General features: G+C 41.3%; 1 protein-coding gene and 1 non-coding gene across 2 annotated transcripts in view; one reads left to right on the forward strand and one right to left on the reverse strand.

Moving 5' to 3' along the window:
* ANKRD55 (ankyrin repeat domain 55) overlaps window positions 1–26,989 on the reverse strand; it is a 413,288-nt gene that overhangs the window by 270,276 nt on the left and 116,023 nt on the right. The window contains exon 2 of the mRNA XM_036847799.1: window positions 17,376–17,471. The gene's annotated coding sequence lies outside the window, so the exon portion shown is untranslated. The remainder of the gene's footprint in view (window positions 1–17,375; window positions 17,472–26,989) is intronic.
* LOC118893678 lies at window positions 22,859–22,960 on the forward strand. The gene has a single exon (XR_005019536.1). It is a non-coding gene; the product is annotated as a U6 spliceosomal RNA (small nuclear RNA).

Below are 26,989 nucleotides of genomic sequence, written 5' to 3' on the forward strand. Positions count from 1 at the left end.
GATCCCAGGAGGAGTAACAGGAGACCTGCTCCAGCCTGGTCTCTGGCTCTAATTAGCCAAACCCTATCTTTGAGAGATCTGCCTTTTAAAGGAACATAAACAACACTGCCCAAGACCCCTAAAGGCCATTAATGCATTTTTTTAAGCTGAAAACACATAAAATCTGCACATTTTATAAATAAACGCTGAGAAAAACATGATGAGAATCAGAATTTTCAGCAAGAAACTCCATTCCAACCCAATGCTAAGCTGCCTTTCTAAGAGTTCCTGGATCCCAGCCTCCCCATTGGAAGTGTTTGTGAAGTCTGAGTGTATTTTCCTGCAATATACCTAGAGGTCTACTCTGGCTGCAGGAGTTCATGAGCTGAAGTGCCTTAACTACGCCTGGGAGGTACCAGGTAAGAGGGGAAAACTGGCTTTTAAAAAAAAGGAATAACCTATCTCTATGTTTCACTCACAAGGGGTATTTTTGTAATTAAACTGCACAGAGATGTAACTTTGCTACCTAGAGTGCCAGGTCTACGGGTACTTGGTTTTGTTCCTGCACAGGACTTTTTCATGGCCTAGGGATTTGCTAGGTCTCTCGTTGTGCAGGATTTAAAGTCAGTGGTATTCTTGAAGTGGTTGGAAATGGCTTGGGGCATTGCAAGGTGGTGGGGACAGTGGAGGTGATGAGAACCTGAGAGGGAGGACAAGGATTTCTCCAAGACTCAGGATACCTTTCATCCCTGGACACTGGGGACCCAGTATAAGACTTGAGTCTACACAGCTATTTCTGAAGCTGACACTTCCAGTGACTAGCTTAGCAAGTCACTTCACCTCTCTGGGCCTTGTTTCCTCATTTAAAAAGTTTTCTTTAGACCAAAGAATGCTAAGTTTCCTTCCAGCTCTAACGTGCTCTGATACTGTGACCTTGAGGCAAATCCTAGAGATACTGGTGAGAGAAGGGGCAGGCCATATCCACCACGAGCATGCTCACAGGGCTCAGAACATAAGGCATGACCAACAGAGAGGCATTTTCAGGCAGTGGGAGTTGATAAGGCTACGAAGCATCTGTAAAATATTATTAGATGGTAAAGACTTAAGAGGGTACATTGCTCCCCTCCTTAGAATGCCTACCCGATGCCTTTGTGTGCTGAGACCCACCTGGGCACATCCAGTGTCCAAAGCAGACATTCCTGATGAAGTGGGCATCAGATGCATCTTTTATAGTGCTAGGGCTCCTGAGAGTGTGCCTCTGTTTCCCACCAGCCTGAAGAGCTTGACTTGACAAGCTCTTTTCAAAGGCCCGTGAACATCTTCTACCTCTCCCTAGGCCTGACATTATTATAATAATAAGCCTCCCTTTTTCTAATTATCTCCTCCTTGTCCTCTCTGAAAACCAGGGAAATGCTGAAGAACAGGGTCTGAAAGGGCAGCTGTCACCTTGCTGTCACTCTAAGACCTCAACCCCATTTAATTTAGACTAGAATAGGGCAATCATTTTCATCAGGCATCAAGCTGAGTAAAAAGAGAGCCCACTCCCCACTCCACCCACAAATTGCTAAAGAAACATTGCAAGTAGAGGAATTAATCATAAACCCTGGGCAAACTCTCCCACTGCACTCATGATTTCCTTATTTAATCCTTTTAACTTTCTTACCTGATCAAATAAGGCCTCAGGTTAGGTCTTGGCTCTCTGAGGTAGAGAAGGCCCCTTACTCTGGGGCCATGTGTTCCCAGAGTGAAAGCTGGTGAAGGATCTCCAGTTAGCCACACAGACCAGACGTACCTTCATTCAAAGGTATACATGTGCACAGGTTTAGGGCAGAAGAGAAATAGTTTTCCTTTGTTCATTCCTCAAAATCACTAGGGTGAATTTTTATTTTCTATGTGCCTGTAATGATTGGGCTTAAAAATAGGCAAATCCATGGCAGCCTGCTGTATCACGGTGGCTGGATGCTGGGGAGACCCTTTAGAGACTTAACAAAAACACCACTGCCAAAATGGATTAAAGACCTAAATGTAAGGCCAGACACTATAAAACTCTTCTTTTTAAATTTTTTTTAAATTTATTTATTTATGGCTGTGTTAGGTCTTCGTTTCTGTGCGAGGGCTTTCTCTAATCGCGGCAAGCGGGGGCCACTCTTCATCGCGGTGCACGGGCCTCTCACTATCGCGGCCTCTCTTGTTGCAGAGCACAGGCTCCAGACGCGCAGGCTCAGTAGTTTTGGCTCACAGGCCCAGTTGCTCTGCGGCATGTGGGATCCTCCCAGACCAGGGCTTGAACCCGTGTCCCCTGCATTGGCAGGCAGATTCTCAACCACTGCGCCACCAGGGAAGCCCTATAAAACTCTTAGAGGAAAACATAGGAAGAACACTCTACGACATAAATCACAGCAAGGTCCTTTCTGACCCACCTCCTAGAGAAAGGGAAATAAAAACAAAAATAAACAAACGGGACCTAATGAAACTTCAAAGCTTTTGCACAGCAAAGGAAACCATAAACAAGATGAAAAGACAACTCTCAGAATGGAGAAAACATTTGCAAATGAAGCAACTGACAAAGGATTAATCTCCAAAATTTACAAGCAGCCCATGCAGCTCAATATCAAAAAAACAAACAACCCAATCCAAAAATGGGCAGAAGACCTAAATAGACATTTCTCCAAAGAAGATATACAGATTGCCAACAAACACATGAAAGGATGCTCAACATCACTAATCATTAGGGAAATGCAAATCAAAACTACAATGAGGTATCACCTCACACCAGTCAGAATGGCCATCATCAAAAAAATCTACAAACAATAAATGCTGGAGAGGGTGTGGAGAAGAGAGAACCCTCTTGCACTGTTGGTGGGAATGTAAATTGATACGGCCACTATGGAGAACAGTATGGAGGTTCCTTAGAAAACTAAAAATAGAATTACCAGATGTCCCAGCAATCCCACTACAGGGCATATACCCTGAGAAAACCATAATTCAAAAAGAGTCATGTACCACAATGTTCATTGCAGCTCTATTTACAATAGCCAGGACATGGAAGCAACCTAAGTGTCCATCGACAGATGAATGGCTAAAGAAGATGTGGCACATATATACAATGGAATATTACTCAGCCATAAAAAGAAACGGAATTGAGTTATCTGTAGTGAGGTGGATGGACCTAGAGTCTGTCATACAGAGTGAAGTCAGAAAGAGAAAAACAAATACTGTATGCTAACACATATATATGGAATCTAAAAAAACAAAAGAAAAAGGTTATGAAGAACCTAGGGGCAGGATGGGAATAAAGACGCAGACCTACTAGAGAATGGACTTGAGGACACGGGGAGGGGGAAGGGTAAGCTGGGACGAAGTGAGAGAGTGGCATGGACATATATACATTACCAAATGTAAAATAGATAGCTAGTGGGAAGCAGCCGCATAGCACAGGGAGGTCAGCTCGGTGCTCTGTGACCACCTAGAGGGGTTGGATAGGGAGGGTGGGAGGGAGGGAGATGCAAGAGGGAGGAGATATGGGGATATATGTATATGTATAGCTGATTCACTTTGTTATAAAGCAGAAACTAACACACCATTGTAAAGCAATTATACTCCAATAAAGATGTTAAAAAAAAAAAGGCCACTGCTCCTGAAAATACTCTGACTGCCTTCAACATTGCTGGGTTGGGTGAATCCCCTCCCTTGTAGCCTTTGTTTCTCATTACAACAGAGTTACACTTAGGGCAGTGTTGAACAAACCTCTGCACAAGGGCCTATTCAAGAAAAATAGGATGCTTAAGGTACAAATATATTTGTATTTAAAAACACAAACACACAACCAAAACAGAACTTTAAAAAAAATCAGGAAATGTAATAGCTGCAATTCTATGTAAGCATTTGAGTTTCATCTCATATCTAAAATCTTAAGAACCACGTGATTAGCCTGCACTGTAGAATCTGACTTCAATATTGCACCTTTGAACAAATTTGATTTCTGAGTAAGACATTTTTGGAGCTGGTTTATTTTGTCTTTCCATATTGACTTCATAAACTACTTGCCTCCTCTCTTCGTGCCTGTAAATTTTGTTGTCTTTATTTGTTAAACCCAAATGACTACAAAGCAACGTCTTCACTTTCAAAGAAGTTCTTCTCACGCCCACTTATTCTGAAATACATAATTTTAATTAGTTGCTTTTCTCTTCTTGTTGGCAGGCATAGCAGGTATTTCAAAAGTTATTCACTGTGAGTTTTCAAAAAATTTCGATGTTTATTAAGAGTTAAATATAAACATTAACCTACTGTTTTACAAGAAAAAAAAAAAGTTATTCAGAAAAACAACCCTCTCCACGCACATCAATGTACACATCTTCTTTCTATTTCTCAGATTGACTCAGCTGGTTTTCACCACCTGTCTCCTTGTGGACAGGTGGGAGAGATGATGTGTACCCCTTCAGTTTCATTAGATGCTGCCGAATTTCTCTCCACAATGGTGGTTCCAACATATGCCTGGCCTGCATGCATAAGTGTTCCTGTTTCCTCACATCCTGTCAACTTTTCTTATTGTTTGTAACTCCCTGAGTACTTGTAAACTGAAGCATCTTTTCATATGTTTATTGACCATTTATATTGCCTCTTCTGTGAAATGGTAATGTCCTTTTCAATTAGATTGACTATCTTTTTCTTATTAAATTGGAGGATTTCTTTTTATATAGGGTGCAAGCATCTTCCTCAGACTACTTTTTTCTTTTTCCTTTATTAATAGTATCTTTTTTTCCACAGAAGTTTTTCATTCTCATAAAGTTCAAGTTTATCCATCTTTTCCTATGGTTTATGACTTTTGTGTCTCATATAAGAAAATTTTCCCTATTTCAATATAATAATACCATTCTCCTATGTTTTCTTCAAAAAGTTTTAAAGTTTGCCTTTTTCAAATTTAAATCCTAATATAGCTGGAATTTATTTTGTACATAGGGTGAAGTAGGGATCTAATTTTATCTTTTCCATCTTGTTCACTCTTTTATTATTTTTTTAAGTGTCTTTTCTGTGGTTAGGATTTTTTCTCTTTATGTCCTTAATCACAAAATTATTCATGTTAATCAAGCTATTCATCAAATTATTAAGTTATTTAAAGTTCTTAGGTCTTAATCCTGTCATGTGTTTTGTGCCTAACTCTATCTCTTGGAGGATTGTTTCCTTAACAGTTGGTAATTTTAGATTGTGAGTTCATCTTCAGCAGAACTTTACTTGTGGATCTGTGTAGACTGGCTCTCCTTTTACTTCTATCAGGTACCCCTGGTGTACCACAGGCCCAAGACTAATCTTTAACATAATTTCTCATCCAGAGTTTCTAAGCCTATATAGATATAAAAATAGTCAAACTCATGAAGTAGGGGCTTGTGAGTGCAAATTATCAGGGAAACTTTTGTCCCTCCATGGAGCTCTGGCAGAGACAGACAAGCTTCCCTGTGCTGATTGGTGGGATTTTTTTCTGGTTCATTCTTTCACTGAGGTACAGCCCTTTGGAGTTCAGACAACTCAAAACTGAGAATATACAGGAAAAAGACAACCACTTGGTAAAGTGATGGGCACATAATTAAAGTTACTCAAGGGCAACTTTGATTTACGTGCAGTGGACTAAACAAAGATTTTCTGTCATAAATTAAGAACTAGTAATTGCACTGTCAACAGCCTCATCCCATGGCTTACTGCTAAATTCAGAGAATGCTTGTCTTTTAGTTTAAAATGATACCAACATCCACTTTATTGCTTGAAGATTATGTATTTTATGGGAAGGGAGACGTTTGCACTTCTTTTGCCATCCTCCAGCCTCTCCCCATCCTCCAGGCACCTTCCACCCCACCTGCCTTGCCATGACACAAATGCTGCAGGAAACACTCAGCAAGAGGCTGCTTAGGATAAACCTGTGTGAGAACATGTGCCCTCGTTTGGGTATGAGATAGTGTACACAAGCAGGGATACCCATCCAACAATCTCTTCTGGAGGCACACTCCCTGTTCTTTTAGGAGCATATTAATCACTTTTACACTCCCCTGACTCCTAATCACAGGCGTTTCCAGTGCTGTCAAAATAGTGCCTGCCTACATCTGTTTTGACTATTGGCTTGGGTTCCAGGGAATGTTTGTGAGAGAGGGCGAGAACAAGAGATTGACCGTCTTGTGTTGACACTGTGAGGCTGTTTGGAAATTAGAACGATCCAGGTCTGATGTTGTAATTCCTCCTTTTATGGGCAAAAAAGCAACGTCTCAGCATGAATGAGTGTAACTAAATACAGCGGGACACACCCCAGACACAGTGTGCACTCCCTGGACACTCACCATGCTTTTTGTTGTTGTCAATGTAGGACAAAAGGCAGAAGACAATTTTTGCTTCCTCTTCCCAAATCTACTACCCCTCATGAAATGAATAAAACATAAGACTTAAAGAAAAAAATTCCCAACTTAGGTATATCTTTCTTTCCTTTTTTCCCACTTCTTTTCATGTTATAATCCTAATTACCACTCTTAATAATAATGAATTAATTTTTACTTATATAAGTAATAGATTCTCATTGATAAAAAGTAAAACAATACAGACAAATCAAAACTTCTCTTTGCCTACTCGCCTAATCCTACACTGCTCCCGCATTGTGTATCCTTATTATTCATCCACTATGTATCCTTTTAGACTTTTTCTAAAGCATATACATTCACATGTAAGAAAGCATATATTTTGTTTGGTGGGAGTTTTTGTTTAATGCATAAATTGTGCCATATTCTGTATATTATGCTACCACCAGCTTTTCTCACTTAAGAATATATTGATATGTTGTACACATTTTTTCATATCAGTGCCTATTAATTGATCTCATTCTTTTTACTGGAAACATAATCTTCCACGGAATGGATATATAGTAGTTTGATTATTTTCAAAAGATGGAAATTTGGATTATTTAAAATTTTTTCACTATTACAAATAATGCTATGATGAATTCCCTTGTACATATCTTTTTGGGCACATGTGCCAGTGTTTTGTCTAGCACAGGTTCTGAGAAGTGAAATTTCTGGTTTTAAGGGTAACATTTTCTTCTTCAAAGCAATAGTAAAAACTATGTATGCATGCATGCATGTATGTATGTATCTATCTATCTATCTAGTCAGCTTGGGCTGCCATAACCAAGTACCATAGACTGAGTGGCTTAAAAAACATTTATTTCTCACAGTTCTGAAGGCTGGGAAGTCCAAGATCAAGGTGCTGGTAGATTCAGTTCCTGATGGGGTCCCTTTTTCTGGTTTGCAGACTGCTGTCTTCTCGCTATGTCCTCACACAGTGGAGAAAGAATGATCTCTGGCCTCGTTTCCTCTTCTTATAAGGACATTAATTCCATCATGGATACCCCATCCTCATGACCTCATCTAAACCTAATTATCTCCCCAAGGCCCCACCCTCAAATACCGTCACATTGGGGGTTAGAGTTTCAACATAGGAATTGCGGGGGAGGGGGGACACAAATATTCATTCCATTATCTATCTATCTATCTAGAAAATAAATTCCTATGATAAAAACAATTTCAAAGTCAGGATAAAGTAGAGTCATAAATCCAAAAGCAGCCATATAAAAGACAATGGAGTTTAATTCAAACATATCAATAAAAACATTAGATGTGAGTGGTCTAAACACACTAGTTAAAAAATAGTAATTGTCAGATTGGATTAAAAGAAAAAAGTGGGACTTCCCTGGTGGCGCAGTGGTTAAGAATTCCCCTGCCAACGCAGGGGACACAGGTTCAATCCCCGGTCCAGGAAGATCCCATAGGCCACGGAGCAACTAAGGCGGTGTGCCACAACTACTGAGCCTGCACTCTAGAGCCTGTGAGCCACAACTACCGAAGCCCACGTGCCACAACTACTGAAGCCTGCACACCTAGAGCCTGTGCTCCACAACAAGAGAAGCCACCGCAATGAGAAGCCCACGCACTGCAACAAAGAGTAGCCCCCGCTTGCTGCAACTAGAGAAAGCCCGCACGCAGCAATGAAGACCCAACACAGCCAATAAATAAATAAATTAATTCATTTAAAAAAAAAGAAAAAAGCAAGATTCAACCATACGCTACCTACAAGAAACGTGTTTTAAGTCTAAAGACATGTATAAGTTAAAAGTAAAGGAAGAGAAACAAACATTTATCACACGCTAATAAAAAGAAAGCCAAAGTGCCTATATTAATATCATACAAAGTAAACCTAAGAACAAGGAATTATTACCAGGGATGAATGGACATTACATTATGAGAAAGAGGTTGATTTGTAAAGAAGATATCACAATCCTAAATGTGTATGCATCTTATAAGACCGCTTCAAAATACATGAAGCAAAAACTGACAAAGCTGAAAGGAGAAATAGACACATCCACAGTTATAGTTGGGATCTTTAGCACTTTTCTCTCAGTAATCAATAGAACAAACAGAGAGAAAATTAGTAAGGATGCAGATGACCTAAGCAATACTATCCACCAATTTGATTTAATTGACATTTATATAACACTTCACCTAAAACAGCAGTACCTGAAAAAGGTTAAAAAATTGAAATCATCCAAGGTATGTTCTCTGACCATGATAGAATTAGAGAAGAAATCAATTACAGAAAAATATCTTTAGAATCCCCAAATATGTGGAAATTAAACAACATGTTCTAAGTAACACATGAGTCAAAGAAAAAGTCACAAGGGAAACTGGAAAGTATCTTGAATTGAATGAAAACTAAAATGCAGTAAATCAAAATTTGTAGGGTGCAGCTAAAGCAGTCTTAGAGGAAAATGTATAGTGTTAAATTCTTGTATCAGAAAGGTTATTGGGAAACTCACAGAAGTGGAAGGAAGACTGGAGAAACGCAACAGGCAAGAGCAAGGGAGGAGACAATATCTAGGCCCAGAGCCAATATCACACCTTAGAAATTCTAAGGTAAATTAGATTTAATTTTTAATTACAACTATGAGACCTGCCCAAGGTATCATTAAATAATGGTAGAGGAGAATTTGACAGAGTAGGGTTGAAAGTATTTGTATTGGTGATGGTACTTAGTTGCAGGTCAGCGGAATCCACTCTAGCTGATAAAGGGATAAAGGAATTTCTGATAAATCCCTTTATCAGAAAGGGATTTATTTGGGCGATACAGAAAATTCATTGAACCACTGGTAGGACTGATGAAACAGACCCCAGGCTGAGCTCCAAGGAACTCACCTCAGGAATTATATTGTCACAATAAAAAATAAAAACAAACAAACAAAAAAACAAAAACCAAAGTCAGAAAGCTGCCACAACTTCTGGCTCCAAGACACTGCTTCCGCTGAGAGGGGACAGATGGATGCTCCTTTTTAAACAAAAGTTAGTTCTAAGTTAAAATCTTTTGTAAGTATATCTTATTTATGGAACCTAAATTATATGTCCTCACATTTGGGGCATGGGAAATGGCAGTTAGAGTTGTTGTTGTTTATTCTACATTGGAAAACTGGAATTTAAATTGTGGGAAAGTATTAAAATATGGAAAAGATATATGATAGATCTGGGACAACAAAATGATAGTATCTACTATAGCTATCATTGGGAAAAGTTATTTTATGTTAACTCACATTGAGCTGAGACTGTAAAAAACTTGTTGAAGGGATATATAACATTGATCTGCACCTCAATTTTCTCACCTAAAATACATCTACATCAATTACACATAGATCTGCCTCATTTTGTTCATGGCTGTATAATATAATAATATTTCAATGTGTGGATTAATCCTAATATATTCAGTCCTCTAATGATAGATATTCAAGGTGCTTCCTATATGTTACTATTATTTTTAAAACGCTGCAATGAAGATCCAGGCATATGCCTAACAACTCTCCATGATCAGTCCCTTCCAAATGACAGGCTGAGATCTTTTTGGCTTGTTGGTGTTTTTTCCTCAGTTAAATAGAAGATTCTCTTTTTTTTCCCTCTCAAGTGAGTGTACTACATATTTTTAAATTAATTATTAAATAAAAATAACAGCAATACAAGCAGACTCATGGCAGAGGTAGCTCTCACATCAGCTATCTTTCTGACCTCAGGCAAGTCACAAACACCTTTGGGTTTAATTCCATTATCTGCGAACTGTAAAGTTTGGACAAAGTGGTCTCTAAGGCCCAGCTATTAAACTCTGTGGTCCTGAGTAGTATCCTTGAGATACCTGTTACTGCTTTAACCTTTGAGGGCATTGATAACTGTCTTTCACTTCTCCTGAAAGTCTCAAGAGGGACCATGACTTTGAGTTTTTTTTGTATCTCCATTTCTTCTCACCTTCCCAGTACCAAAAGCAGTGTTCCAAATAGAGTAGATGATTAGTAGACTAAGTACTGAGTAGCGATGGGCCAACACCACTGAAGGAGGGACAAAATCTGAACTCACCCATCCATCATCCCCAATAATCACTGTCAGGTCCTGCCCACATTTAGGTTCTAGAATGTTTATTCCTAAAGAAGCTCTACACATCCTTATGGGTAAGGAATTGAAGCATCCCTCCTGATTCCATTCTCTCTGAAAGAGTTATGTAATTTTTATTAATCACCTGGACCATTTTGTATTGTAAAGTAGGATTTATCAGAATAAGTAATTTGTTCCTTAAATTTTTTTTGTTAGTACACAGTCTTTAGTCCTTTAAAAGTTTTGGAACGCTGAAACCCAAACCCCTTCATGGAAATCAGGCAAAACCCACTTTTGTATATTTTTGAAAGCATTTTGTATATAACACACTTTTACTGGGTTCTGTCACCGAGGACAAAATACAGAGCCCAGGGTCTTGACTGGACAATGGGTTATAATGGTGGATAACCCTGAAGCATAGTAAAAACAGCATAGGCTTTGTCAGGAGGCCCAGGGTGCAAATCACATTCTGCCTCACTAGCTGTGTGGCCTTAGGGTAACTCTTGGGCCTCAAGTTAATAATAGTTTCTTTGCAGAGCTATTAAGAAATTTTAAAAGTGTATGTAACACTTCTGTCATATGGTAGTCTCCCAACGATGGTAGTTGTTAATACTATTGCCCATGTAGAATGATGTTGATGAATACAAAAGACATTCTAGAGTAACTGGTATTCAAACAGGGGACTGAACACAAAGGCACATTGAAGAAGGCAAGAAAGGCCTGGACTAGGTGTAAGAAACTACTCTCCGGTTTCCACAAAGGTGACTGAATGGAATCTCCTGGTGTCAGCTCACCAGACACAATCTCCATGGGCTTTTTTTTTTTTTTTTTTTAATTATTATTTATTTTTTTGGCTGTGTTGGGTCTTCGTTTCTGTGCGAGGGCTTTCTCTAGTTGCGGCGAGTGGGGGCCACTCTTCATCGCGGTGCGCGGGCCTCTCACTGTCGTGGCCTCTCTTGTTGCGGAGCACAGGCTCCAGACGCGCAGGCTCAGTAGTTGTGGCTCACAGGCCCAGTTGCTCCGCTGCATGTGGGATCTTCCCAGACCAGGGCTCGAACCCGTGTCCCCTGCATCGGCAGGCAGATTCTCAACCACTGTGCCACCAGGGAAGCCCTCTCCATGGGCTTTTATCAAAGCCAGTCATGCTTTACTGTAGTCCACTAAAAAAACTGTTCACTGCCTCTTGGCATGACCTCTATGCCAAAAATATTATCTGTCTATTCATGTAGAGGTACATGCAATGTGCCAGATCCTCCTGGAATGTCTCCTTGTCTTTTATTCCATACAGACCACTAATTCTGCATCCCTTCCTCTCTATCCCAGCTCTGCCTTGGCTCAGGTTGTTATCCCCGGTTTCCTGGATTCTTGCTTTGACCTTATCCCCAGTCTTACTCCCTTACAAGCCATCTCTAATCTTGCTGCCAGGATGAGCACTCCACTGCCTCCCTATCATCTAAAGGGTAAATCATATTCATCTGTAGCACATATGAAACCCTCTATCATCTCTCCTGCCCACATCCTGCCTAAATTCCCATTGCTTCTTGCCATCCTCCCCCAACTCCCCCAGTCAAACTCTACTCTCCCAAGAATACTGATCTATTTACGTGTCCTGGAACACCCCATGTTCCTTCACTTATTCTAGCTCTCACCTTGCTTCCATGATGATACGCATCACTTTGCTCCTCACTAGATGAGGGGCTCCAATGAGGGCAGTGGCTGTGCACCCATCATCTTTTTGTACCCCTAGCACTTAGCACACTGTCTAGGGAATAGTAGGTGCTCAGTAAATGGGCACTGAGTGAATGAATGAAAGGTTCTCTGAAAACAGGATGTGACAGGAATGCGGGAGGGAGAGGCCAGAGGGAATCCAATGTACCCTGTGGGTTGCACAATCCTTCTCCATAGCCTTTGCATTACAATCTAAAGGTTTTAACCAACTTCAAAGCTTAAATACTTAGAAAGATCTTCTTTTCTACTTTTGGTGTCACTGAACAAAAAGAGGGAAAAAATGCAAGCTTGTCTATGGGATTTAAAAAGTTATCAAATAGTTTAATATCAAGATAGACCACTCACAGCTAAAAAATTCCATGATCTGTGATTCCTCCTCAGCTCTTTAATGTGAGAATATTTACCACCAAAGGGATAACCTTGATCCAAGGAAGTTTGTTAATGTAATCCCCAAATATCTCTAATCGAACATGATTACTTTTAAAAACTAAATGCAATATCTTCAGTAGCTAATCTTCCTCTCATTTAATCAAAATATCTGTCATCTCAGATGTGGCATCCAGAGGCTGAAAGTCCCAAAATGAAAAGAAGGCGGGACTTCCCTGGTAGTCCAGTGGGTAAGAATCCACACTCCCAATGAAGGGGGCCTGGGTTCGATCCCTGGTTGGGGAACTAGATCCCACATGCATGCTGCAACAAAGAGTCCGCATGCTGCAACTAAGAAGTCTACATGCTGCAACTAAGAGGTCTGCATGCCGCAACTAAGAAGTCCGTGTGCTGCAACTAAGAAGTCCGTGTGCCACAACTGAGTCCACATGCCGCAAGTAAGAAGTCCGCATGCCACAGCTAAACATGCTGCAACGAAAATCCCACGAGCCGCAACTAAGACCCGGAGCAGCCAAAAGTAATTAATTAATTAAATTTAATTAAGTTAAATTAAATTTTAAAAAATAAAGAAAGAAGGCGTTTTCCCAGCATCATGTCCTGGAGTATTTCCAGGGCTTATAATGGTGGAAAGGCAATCCTCTCTTATCTCCTATGCCAGCCAGTATCATTCTGTCCAGACTGTTCCGACATACTCCCACCCAGATGAATTGTATTTAAAGAGAATAGGTCCTTAACCTGTACACCATCTGATTTAGAACGCTGGCTTTTCCTGGCCCAAGAATTCAGAAAGGAAAAAAGAAAGAAGAGCTATAATTATAATCCCTCCTCCTGCCCTCAATCATGAGCGTCCATAGGCTTGGGAAGTTTGTCAATGTGGTGGGAGAAGATAGCTGCTTCTCAATAGCTGTCACGTTAGATATCCACGTGGCCACTGTTTCTGCTATTGTTCCTTTCTGCCATAAGGAAAAGGTGCATAAGAAATCACTGGCTACACTGGCTACAGGACTGTCCTATATGATGCAATGCCATGATGTGGCCGTCTCTTACAGTACGGCTTTTCATTCCAGGATAGTCCTTTGTGCCGCTGTTTTGGATGCAGCTTGGCATGAGCACAGCAAGTCCATACAGCCACCCACAACTTGATCTACTAGTTGTGAACAGAAACTTTTGAATACGTTCCACCAGCTGCACAATGGTACCATTTAGTACTTTATTCTCAGGGGAAAACGTTTGCTGTGTGAATAATACCAGGGACTTATGTAAGCCTCTTCATTTTCAGGGAGCTTTATGGGTGTCAGCAAATTCACACAACACCCTGGTAAGGTAGCAAGGCATTGTCGTACCTTCTTTACAGAGAGAGAACCCAGATCACAACATCAGATTTTCCCAAGGCCAAATGGACAGTAAGTGGCGTGGACTTACTTCCGGAGAGACCCATACTCCTCTGCTAGAGAGCACAGACAATTTCCCACCTACAGAAAGACTCCACAGGGTTCTCTCCTAGGCTTAACACTTGAGGATAAATACCCTGATTGTTAACACACCTAATGTTGCCCTAACTTGGGTTTTGTCCAAATGGATGAAAAGGACAAGACAGGGTGGGGACGCCCATATAGGACAGTGGCGAAGGCTTTGGCATCTCTCACAGGCCTTGCCATTGAGGAATTGTCCAATCTATATTCACAGGATCGTGGGGAGAGGAGCTGAGTATTCATTAAGCCCCATGAGAAAAAGCAAAACAATTCTTCCCACTATATAGGACAGAGTTATTGATTTTTTTTTTTTTAAATTTTATTTATTTATTTATTTGTTTGTTTATTTATGGCTGTGTTTGGTCTTCGTTTCTGTGCGAGGGCTTTCTCTAGTTGTGGCAAGTGGGGGCCACTCTTCATCGCGGTGCGCGGGCCTCTCACTATCGCGGCCTCTCTTGTTACGGGGCACAGGCTCCAGACGCGCAGGCTCAGTAATTGTGGCTCATGGGCCTAGCCGCTCTGCGGCATGTGGGATCTTCCCAGACCAGGGTTCGAACCCGTGTCCCCTGCATTAGCAGGCAGATAGTCAACCCCTGCGCCACCAGGGAAGCCCCCAGAGTTATTGATTTTAATTGCTAGTTAGGAAATTGCGAAAAAGTTTTTGCTATCAGCTACAGGAACATGCAAATACTTTCTGTAGTGAGTTGAATTGGGGCCTCCAAAAAGATATACCCAAGTTTTAACCCTCAGGACCTGGACTGTGACCTTATTTGGCAAACCAGTCTTTGTACGTATAATCAAGGATCTCAAGATGAGATCATCCTGCATTTAGGGTCGCCTAAATCCAATGACAGGTGTCCTTAAAAGAGAAAGGAAGAGAGAGACTTGAGACGCAGACACAGGAAGAGGAAGACCACGTGAAAATGGAGGCAGAGCCTGGAGTTATTCAGCTACAGGCCAAGGGAACTCCGAGGATTGCTAGCAGCCATCAGAAGCTAGGAGAGAGGCGTGGAATGGGTTCTCCCTCAGACCCTCCAGAAGGAGCCAGCTCTGAAACCACCGTGACTTCAGTCTTTTGGCCTCCAAAACTGTGAGAGAATAAATGTATGTTGTTTTATGCCACCCAGTTTGTGGTAATTGCTTATCACAGCCTGAGGGTACCAGTATAACTCTTCAACTCTTTCCTCCAATCTTCAGAATCATATGAATTTTCATTCGACTTAGCTAAATACATACCGTGCCAAATCTTGTGTGTGTGTGTGTGTGTGTGTCTAGAGGGCATTGTAACTCTAAAATGGCTGATAATTACTCTTCTAGATAAACAACAATGGTGAATGAAGAATTGCACCACCCTGACTTGTCCCACTATGAAGGTAGAAGGGGCACCATGAAGGGAGGAAAAGAAATCAAGAATCAGTGGAGTGAATTCAAGTTCTGATCACAAAGCAATAGTTTTCATACCTTCTCTTCCTCCAGGCCACTGCTCCAAGGAGCACACAGTGGGGCACAATGTACCCTTTAATAATCATATGGTTATAATTATTATTAATTTAACACAAATTTGTTACACAAAATTTAACTACTATAAAAATTCAGGGCTTCCCTGGTGGCGCAGTGGTTGAGAATCTGCCTGCCAATGCAGGGGACACGGGTTCGAGCCCTGGTCTGGGAAGATCCCACATGCCGCGGAGCAGCCGGGCCCGAGAGCCACAACTACTGAGCCTGCACGTCTGGAGCCTGTGCTCCGCAACAGGAGAGGCCGCGATACTGAGAGGCCCGCGCACCGCGATGAAGAGTGGCCCCCGCTTGCCGCAACTAGAGAAAGCCCTAGCACGGAAACGAAGACCCAACATAGCAACCAATCAATCAATTAAATAAATAAATCTTTAAAAAAAAAAAATTCATAATGTGGAAAATGACAATCTCCAATATGCAGATGGTACACATCGCTCTGAGTTTTTTCCTCCCTCTCTCTCTCTCTCTCTCCCCCCAGCCTTTTAAAAACTGGAATGGAGAATGGGTCTGCAGGACAGCCTCGTATCTACTAGTTTTTTTGGCCTGTTTCAGTTTGATGAAAGGCATGTTTGCTGAGCGTTCCTAGATGTGAGTCCTGTTTCTTGCAAGCCTTGGGTCAGGCATAAAACTCTCACTAAACATATCTGAGGTGAGGTTATGTTTTTGATGAAAGCACAGATTAGTAAACTTTTTCTGTTAAGAGCCAGATAGTAAATATTTCAGGTTTTGCAGGCCATGAGGTCTCTGTCGTTACTACTTAACTCTGCAGGCGTATTGCAAAAGCAATTACAAACAATGCATACATGAATGAGCATGGCTGCTGTATTACTATTCTATTGTTGCACAACAAACGACCAAAAACTTAGTGGCTTAAAACACTCACATATCACTTCTACTTCTATAGGTCAGAAGTCTGAGTGGGCTTAGCTGAGTTCTCCATTTAGGGTCTCACAGGCCAACAGGAAAGTGTTGGCTAGCTGGGCTCTTATCTGCAGGCTCTGGGGAAGAATTCACTTCCAAGCTCCTTCAGGGTGTTGGAAGAATCCAGTTCCTTGTGGTTAGAAGACTGAAGTCCCAGTTTCCTTGCTGCATGTTGGCTGGCGCCATGCTCAGCTCTTAGAGCCCTCTCTCAGGCCCATCCTTCTGTTCTGCAGCTTGGTCTCCCCTGGCGCTCCTTGCTATCCCTCCCTAGCATGACAGGGAGGTTATCCTTTCACCAAAACAGTGTCCCACCAGCTCTTCCACAAAATTGTGTCCCAGTTGTCCTCACCTGTCCCATCTACAGCTGTGGGACACGGGGATTTTTGTGGCATTTGGTGTTCACTCGGCTTTCTCTTCTTTTCACCGTTAACTCACTTATTAGATCTGCTTGCTATGATTCTCATGCTATCCCCTGTGTCGCCACTCTTATCCAACTCACTCTTTTTGTTCCCCAGAGCCATTGCGCATGCAGACTGTGGGACTAACACACCTGGGTAGGTTCAGAAGGCCCTGAAGAAGTGACACCATGAAGTCACCTGCAGAGAGCCGCCTCCCCGCTAAGAGTTTCAGGAATTAACTTTGCTGTCTGCTCTGCTCAGGTGGGGCCTCTGCCCACACCCTCTGCCCAGGGCACCATCAGTGAAGATTAGGAAGGAGCCTCTGTCTATCTTCCTCCCCACATGCTTCACAACTGCTTCTTGAGGGAAGCTACTGCAGCCTCCTGGCTGGCAGCTCTGCAGGCCCCATTCTGAGGCCCCTTGCTGGACTCACTGCCCTCAGTCCTCTTCCTCTTTCCATTTGCCTAGGGCAACCATGTCCACGCAATGAAGGCAAAGCCTGTGTTGTTGAAGCCACGGCTGTCTTCACACACAACACTTACCTTTCTCTTCCTGATCCTGGACCAAAGGCCCCGAATATGTGGCTCCTACCTTGGCAGGGGGACCCCTGTCTCAGCTCAGTCGCCTCAAGTTCGATCCTACAGGAAAGATACAGGTGTTTCCTCTTATTATCTTTGCCTAGAATTGTTTTGAACCTTAAAAATGTTTTCTTTTCCTATTTTATAAACAAAAATGTTATGCTCGACCACCCAAGAAGATCTTGACGTGACCCACCTAGGAAGATGAGACTGCAACCCCAGCAGGTGCCCCCTTTGAAGACTCATGATGCAGATTCCCTCCAGCAAAGAGAACTTGTCAAACTTTACTTTCTTTGCTTATATTATGAGAACAGTAGTCTTTTATTGGTTCCCAAATTATGGAATTCTGTTATAATATGAAATATGTTTTTTTAAAGTATATATAGAAATGTTGATACACATCCCTAGAACTTTCTTTCCCCCGTTAGAAAAGCAATGCTATAAAACATAAGGGGAACAAAAGAGAAGGGGTGGAGGCCACACAAAGAACAACTCTGAGGGAACTTCCCTGGTGGTGCAGTGGATAAGACTCTGTGCTCCCAATGCAGGGGGCCCAGGTTGGATCTCTGGTCAGGGAACTAGATCCCACATGCATGCCGCAACCAAGAGTTTGCATGCCACAATTAAGGAGCCTGTGAGCCGCAACTAAGGATGCCACCTGCCGCAACTAGGAGACCACATGCTGCAACTAAGGAGCCTGCCTGCTGCAACTAAGGAGCCGGCGAGCCGCAACTAAGACCCAGCATAAACAAATAAAAAATAAATAAATAAAAAGAACAACTCTGTGGGACCCAGAGAGAAACAGAGAAGAGTCCCACTATGAAGCTGCCTTTTCAGATGCTTTCCAAGCTGAACAATGTTCTCAGAAATGGGTGTGTTCTGTCTTAACATGTACATGTGCCCATTATATTTGAAATTGCACACCTCTGTGTATTATGCCATGTATTTCCCAAATGAAAAAATTTTCACCTCAACACCAGAAAAGCCCTGCTTTATAAATTTCTTGTTTCTCATGCGAGGAGTTCAATATGACTCTCTCCTGCACCAGCCGGTCAATTTTGTCATTTGCCATTAATGGATCCTTGAGAAGCAATGTGAAGACCTCCAGTCCACAGAGCCAATTGCAGGCATGTGTATGAATTCAGATACCCCAAGCCAGGGGCAGGGGAGGGCTGAGCATGTGCATTTTGGGTGTAGAATGGGGCTGGTGGAATTCTGCTAGAGAAACAGAGATCAGAGCTAGCAGCACTCTCCTTTGAACTTGACCATTTAAAAATTTTGCCCTGGGCTTCCCTGGTGGTGCAGTGGTTGAGAATCTGCCTGCCAATGCAGGGAACACGGGTTCGAGCCCTGGTCTGGGAAGATCCCACATACCGCGGAGCGGCTGGGCCCGTGAGCCATAATTACTGAGCCTGCGCGTCTGGAGCCTGTGCTCCGCAACAAGAGAGGCCGCGATAGTGAGAGGCCCGCGCACCGCGATGAAGAGTGGCCCCCGCTTGCCACAACTAGAGAAAGCCCCCACACAGAAACGAAGACCCAACACAGCCAAAAATAAATAAATTAATTAATTAATTAAAAAAAATATTTTTGCCCCTCCCTGAGCAGTAATGAGGGCTGATGAGATGTATCATAATCCCAGAGTGTGAACAGACATGAGTCTTCGATCACTCCAGCCCGGCAGAGGCAAGGAAAAAAATATCAACATGAGAACCCAACAGACATATGATAACAGGGATCATTTCCCAGGCCAGTCAACTCTGCATGGTCTTGTCTGCCTTGGTCCCGCAAAACACTACTGTCCAGTTTAACACAGCTGGACTGGCCTTTCAGAGGCACAGACAAACACAGGCTAAGGCTGTGCCCACCAGGACTGACCTGAAAGAAAGGGAGGGAAAAAGATGGTGTCAATGGCTCCCTTTCATGTCCACAGAATTCTGTAAAAAAGGAGCAGAGCGCTTAGTCATTGTTTAATGCCCCTGAACATCGCTATGTATCCAGGATGTTTTGGGTTCTGCTTAGTATTTGATTTGAGTTTCACCTATTTTAGCAGTAGACAAAGTAAAAGCTGAGTGAATCACATGCATTAAAATCCTGAAAGCCTTTCCAAACCTAAAGATAGCTAATAACTTTTTAGCCTACATTTTACATGAGGAAAAACAAATGTTTCAATAAAGTGTCCAAAATTCTTAGAAGAATCAGAGATAAGATGTTCCCACCAGCGACTTCAGTGTTGCTGGCCCAATTTAGCAGTTTGGGCCTTGGGAGCAGTCCCACTGACAGGACAGAGGGCTCTTTGGGAAGACAGAGGCCATTTGAAAGGCGAGTGTTATTTATAAATTATCTCCAAGTGGTCCAATTCCTACAATTCCCAAGTTGCTTAGAGTTTCAGAGTGGAAATTTAAATCACAGACCATTTGAGGTTGATTTGGTCTAAGCTGGGGACAATTTTGAGAATTCAAATGACAAAAAGAAGGCAAAACAGTCTCTCTTGGGACTGCTCAGGAGACTTGTCCTTGCTTGTGATGCTTTAGTTAATCACCATCTGCATTCTGCTTTATAATTCACAAAGCCCTTTTCTCAGACTCGAAGGGAGGCCTCATGCTTTGCACCAGGGAGGAGCTGCTGGAAACAACCTCCGGGGGAGGGAACCAAATGGAACAGTTAATTTACTGTTAGAGCATATCTATCTATCGATCTATCTATCTATCTATCTATCTATCTATCTATCTATCTACCTACGTATCTGGCACAGGTTAGGTATTAAGAGTTCCAATTCTACCTGTCTCCCGTAAGCATTTCCCCCCATCAGAAGCTGTGTCTGATCTACCCTTAGCCATCTCCCTGCCTCCTTCTCTCTTCCTTCCTCCCTCCCTCCCTCCTTCCCTTCCTTCCTTCCTTCTCTTTCCCTCCTCCCTCTCCCTCTCTCCCTTTCTTCCTTCTATCCTTCTGTCTATCCATCGTTCCTTCCATTATTTCTTCCATTTATTCAACAGTTGTTTAGTAGACCTTTACTCTGTGCCAGCCATGGGGTTAGGTGTTGATCAGAGGTCAAAACACACTTCCTTCAGATGGCAGTGGAGAAAAAAGTAGGACCTGAGCCCTCCCTCACCACAGAGCTCTATGGAAGCTCACAAATTCCAGCCCATGAGAGTCCATATATACAAAGGAAAAAACCCTTACCATCTCTACTTCCACCAATGATGAATGTAAGACTCTGGGGAAAGATGATCTTCCCAAGGTTATAAAACTACAAGTATAGTTGGTGGGGGGTTCTCTTGGGCCTTTAGACACACTGGCCATAATTCTTCTGGGTATGTTTTTGGTTTAGCTGAGGAAAAAGGGAGAGATGGAGGGATGGTCATGTATTACCAGGCCTATTCAATGAACCACGGCTGAAGGAACGGCTTTGAATCATAGACAATGCCTGGCTCAAAGCAGGCATTCAATGATTTTAGACTAAGTGATCCAGAGGATCATTAAGAAAAGGTGTTGGGCTTCCCTGGTGGCGCAGTGGTTGAGAATCTGCCTGTCAATGCAGGGGACATGGGTTTGAGCCCTGGTCTGGGAAGATCCCACATGCCGCGGAGCAACTAGGCCCGTGAGCCACAACTACTGAGCCTGCGCGTCTGGAGCCTGTGCTCCGCAACAAGAGAGGCCGCGATAGTGAGAGGCCTGCGCACCGCGATGAAGAGGGGCCCCCGCTTGCCGCAACTAGAGAAAGCCCTTGCACAGAAACGAAGACCCAACACAAGCCATAAATAAATAAATAAATAAATACAAATTAAAAAAAAAAAAGAAGCTGTTTCTTGTCGGCTGATATTTAAAAAAAAAAAAAAGAAAAGGTGTTCATTTTTGCCCTGGTTCATTGACTTGTATGCATAAAATACATTAAAACAGGATAAGAAATACTTACCTAAAGGAAAAATGACTGATATAGCAAGAAAACCATAGGAATACAGGTATGTTATTCATTTGGAAGGCCAATGGCTGGCACAATATATGCTTATAAAATTGATTTACAAATTAATTCTCTAGGAAGAATAATACAGTGGTTATTCTAGCAATATTGATAGCTACAGATGTAAGAATGCAATAATAAAGAAAGTAGGACAAAGAGAGCTAACCCAGAGCCTCTCAAACACTTGCATATATTGAAATTACCTAGAGGGTTTGTTAACATATGCGTCCGTAGGCTCACCCCCAGAGTTTCTGATTCAGTAGGTCTAGGATGGGGCCTGAGAATTTGCATTTCTAATAGGATCCTTGGGGAAGCTGAGCTGCTCCTCCATCTGGGAGCACAGCGAGAAGCCCTGAGTTAGAAATCAGCTTGGGGAAGAGTGTAAAAGGGCATGGCAGAGCAAGAAGTACATGACTGAATGTAGTGGGCATCTGGTGTCAGGGACTTTGAAAAAGAATTTGGACGAGGTAGTGGAGAGCTCTGAGTGCCAAAGTTAAAAAAGAAAAGACACTTTCTAAAGCAACAGAAAGACATTAAATGTTTTTGATGAGAAGCATGGCGGATCTCATAACCTGTGTTTCAGAAAGATAACTCTAGTGACAAGGTAAGGGTTCTAGGTCTTTTTGAAAGCAGAAGAAATTGGGTAGAATCTGTGACTATTCTGTGTAATTTCATGATATGGTAAACTAAACGAGATAGAGAAATTAAGTGACATGATACAAAATAAACTGATATTATCTTTAAAAATACTCTAGTATTATCATCTAACAATATAATGCTATTGATTTATTATTTTAACTTAAGCAACATATATACTTTTCATAAAAATTTTGGAAAATACAAAAAAGGAGAGAAAAGAAAGTCAATAACCCAAATTCCCACCACCTTCAGAAAACCACTAGCAACTTTTTTAGTGTACTGTCTCCATTTTTTTTATGCACAAGAGTATTTCACTCTCTGTGTTGTGACCATACTATAGATAAAACATTTTTCCTATTACTTTATAAAAATTATTTTCTTAAGTCATTGTGAGCTCTTGCTAAACACAATAGTTGCATACACGTATGCTATAGCAGATACTGATGTTTGCCTATCTAACAGTCATATTCCAGATTTTTCCATGCCTGCTGAATTTCAATATTTTTAGGCCGACACCTCCCTTATTTGACTTAAGCAAATCTTAATTAATATAAAAAAATCATGGTAGTTCCCTCTTGCTGGTAGTTGATTTAATGGCTGTCTATTACTTTAAAAAAAGTCAAAGTTTTTTACTTTGACAATCAAAGTTCTCCATGACGGTAGCAGGTTGAATAATGGTCCCCAAAGTTATAAGATCCTAATACCCAGACCTGCAAATGTTACATTATTTGGAAGATGGCTCTTTCCAGATGTGATTAAGTTAAGCATCTTGAGATAAGTCAAGTATACTGAATTATCTGGGTGAGCCCTAAATGCCATCACAAGTGTCCTTATAAGAGAGAGGCATTGCTTGCTTCCACAGCACATGTACTAAAATGGGAACAATACAGAGAGATTAGCATGGCCCCTGCACAAGAGTGACATGCAAATTTGTGAAGCATTCCATATTTTAAACAAAAGAGAGAGAGAGAAAGAGAGAGGCAAAGGGAGATTTCACACAGACACACAGAGGAGAAGGTGATATGAAAATGGAACAAAGAGAGATTTGAGCATTCCGTGGCCACAAGCCAAGGAATGCTAGCAGCCATCAGAAGGTGGAAGAGGCAAGGAATGAATTTTCCCCTAGAACCTCCAGAGGGAGCACGGCCCTACTGACACCTTGATTTTGACCCAGTGATACTGCTTTTGGACTTCTGGCCTCCAGAACTACTGTGACAGAATAAATTTCCATTGTTTTATGTCACCATGTTTGGTGTCATAGAAGCTGTAGGCAACAAATACTGTTCAAACCCTTCTTGAAATATTCTGTCCAATTCTGGTCGATAAGACATGGTCTATGGAATGGAAGGGTCTTCTTGGAAAGACTGTCTTGTTCTTAAAAAGAAATACATGGGGGAAAAGTCTTATTTCTTCTGCCAGATGTTGTTGCACCTACATGTAACATTAGAACTGTGGAAGCCATGTCAGCCTGAGGACAAGCCAATGAGCCAAGGATGGGAGAGCAGAAAGATGAAAGATGGAACAAACTTGGGCCTTGGATGACATCATCAAACTGCTTTAATTAACTAGCCCTGGGACTTCCCTATAATGAGACTTCTTCTTACATGAGATAATCTTCTTATGTGAATTAACATGATTCTTAAGCTGTCTTTAGTTGGGTTTTCCCTTACCTTCATCTGAAAGCAACATACCAAATGCATGCATCAAATGGATTATACCATAATTCAGAAATTGGCAAACTGTCGCCCAGCAAATAGCTGCCTGGTTTGTAAATAAAGTTTATTGGATCACAGCCTCACCCACAGACCACTATCTGTGCTCTTTAGCATCACAACAGCAAAGTTAAGTGGTTTCGATAGAGACCAAAATGGCTCACAAGCCTAAAATTAGGCTATCTGATCCTGAAAGAAAAAAGTTCACAACAAGCTTTTGGCCATCCTTGAACACAACCATTTTTTATTGTTGGATATTGTTTTTCTAGTTTCTCCAAAAGTTGTCTTCTTTACACAAGTTTTTAAACCTGTCATTTGGCCATATTCCTACATATAAGACGGAGTGCTATACATAGAGAAAGAGTCCAATAAGAACATAAATAAGCATGCACGGAAACAATTTACAATCATCTCCTAGATCATCTGGGATCTTATCAGAGTCTGCCAAAGATTGTAGTCAATGTGTGAGATTGCATTTTCCGCTTATAAATAAGTACAGGTGGTTACAGCAACTTAATTTGAAACTGCAGCCTAGTCTAGAAGAAGAACAAGAAAACAAGCTTTTCTTTCCCTATTTTAAGTTTAAATCGGCCAAACCAAACTTCCTCCCGGGCTGAAAGATGTTGATGGAACTTCCATCACAGTGAATGTTATTACAGCTGAGAGAGAAAGGGCCCTGAACGGTTTCCAGTAGGCAAGCTTGAAGCACCCATACTTCAGAGATGCAACCTGTGCTGGGGAGATAACTACTATTCAGTGTAAAAGGCAGGACTCAAAAAGTGTGTCATGTAAATGGAACCAATTGTATATTTATTGATGTTTGACTCCATGCCAATTTTCTCTCTCTCTTAAAGAAAAAAAAGGTCAATTCTTTTTAGAAAGTTACCCCAAGCTGAGCTGTGCTCTGAAGGCACCTTCCTTTAAGGGATCTGGGTGGCAGGCAGTCCTATAGTTAGAACTGTGGCCGCACAAAAGCAGGCTTCGGGAGGGAGTCACTGACCAAATAACCCTATGAACTTTGTAGGAAAGTCGAGGTGCAGCTGCCCCAGCCAAACATTTCTACTTGCTTTCCTAGAAGCTGTTCAGGAGTCTCTCTTGGTGCAGAAACAACGAGATGGTTGCATCTCCTAAATTTTTGCGGGCACTTCCAGGTTGCCCAGGGACAAAACCCAAATAAACTGATGAGGTTCACAGGGATCTGAATCATCCTTGAGGATGAGCCGCACCTTGTCCTTTTTTCAGGAAGATTCATCTAGGACGATCCTGGCAGCCTGAAGAGAGTCCAGAGTTAACAGCCCTGAAGGTAATGCTCCATAAGTGCTTAGGATCTGGTGATGCTCTTCTCACACACACACACACATACACACACACACACACACACACACACAGCCAAATGCAGCAAAAACACCACCAAATCCTCAGAGAAATAGCGAGATAACCATTGACAGCAGTGTGTCAGACTCAGAATATGAAAAATGGAGACAGAGATTTTCAACTCCATGAGTACTCAACAAGAATCAATAAAAGTGCTTTGGGAAAGCTCCTGTCTGGAACTTCCAGCCTATTCTGCAGTTACTTTCTTTCCAAAACATCTGATACAGGAGGCTTCTACTTCCTTTCCCAAAGAATGCTGGATGTATGTTAGGTTTTCCATGTCAACTCTGCAAAACAATGACTACCGCCCCCCCCTTTTCTTAACTGAGATAGACGTTAAAATCTGTAAGTGAGGAAGCACTCATTTTGTTGAAGGTTTTCAACCCTTGAAATATTTAAAGTAAAAATGATAACTCATAAATAACTGAAGTAAATAAAACTTTCGATTTAAGATGTTAGGAAAAGAGCAGTTAAAACTAGAACACCTTTCCTTTAATAACTTGGAAGTGTTTTTGTACACGTTATCTGCTATCTCACTTTAATTTTGATACACAGCCCTATAAAATGAGCTATTCAATAGCTACTGAGGCTCAGAGTGATTAAATGATTTATTAAGTTTGCATTGTTTTCTTGTTAACCATGTTTATGATCACTATTAAAGTAGTCTATGCTTCTAAATATTTTAAAACACAGAAACTTAGAAAATTATTCATTAGTTCATAACTTGAAAAAAAAACCTCAACCAAATAAAGGAGTCTGATTTGGCAAGGAGGCACAGATTTTACTATAAAACAGATGTACACAAGTAGGTGGAGCTTCAGAAAAGTTACTTGGCCCTCTGAGCCTCATTTTCTCATCTGTAAAATGGGCATAACAATATCTAACAAGTAGGATTGTTATAAAAATTAGAAATAAAATATGCAAAGGTTCTGGAAAATGGTAAAATCACAATAAATGGTAGTTATTCACATTTTCTTCCAGGAAGGCATTTAGACATCAGTTGTTTGTATTTTATATGTAATTTAAAATGTTTATTATATACAATGTTCTATCACAATCACAAACATTTTGACATATACTCTTTATACACGAACTCTTTACAGATATTACTGCCTAATAAAAAGTGTATATATCACCTTCCACATAAGCAGTCCCTATTGTTGGATATATAGGTAGTTTTCCATCTTCACTCTTAAAAATAACACTGTGATGAAAATCTTTATGCTAAAGCTTCATCCACATTGAATGCTCAGGATCAGTCTCCAGAAGTAAAATTACTGGGTTAAAGGTCCATGGTCCTTGTGTTCTAATAGCTTTCTAAAAGGATTATACCAATTCTCACAAGCAAAGCAGTTGAGAAGAGAGTCTTCTTACCTCACTACCACTAGTCTCTGTCTCCATAACTCTGGAGATCAGTGAAAATGTGACCACAAAGAAACATCTCTCAGGTTTTGATTTATATTTCCTTGGTTGTGAAGTGAGGCTGAATTTTTCTAAATATTTGTTAAGTTTGTTTGCAAATTAATTGTTCTTTTCTTTTCCCATCTTTGAAGACTTAATGTTTTTCCTATAGATTTGTATGAGTTCATTATTTATGTGAAAAATGTTAACCTTGCTGAGTGACCTGCCACCTAAATCAAACGGGCAGGGACAACCAAGACAGCAATGACTGCAAGGGAAGGACACTGATGAACCTCCTGGGTTCTCAGAAAAACTGGTTCCATGATTTCAACTCCCTGAAAGTGTACAGCTCTGAGAAAGCAAGAAAAGAAAAGAGGAAGAGAATCAGGTCACTAACATTTGTTGAACATTAAACACAACTATTCAACATTTTACACCAAATATTTATTGAGCAACTATTCTATATCAGGCTTTGTTCTAAATGGGATATTACA

The sequence above is a fragment of the Balaenoptera musculus genome, chromosome 3, assembly GCF_009873245.2.
Source record: "Balaenoptera musculus isolate JJ_BM4_2016_0621 chromosome 3, mBalMus1.pri.v3, whole genome shotgun sequence".
Taxonomy (NCBI): Eukaryota; Metazoa; Chordata; class Mammalia; order Artiodactyla; family Balaenopteridae; genus Balaenoptera; species Balaenoptera musculus.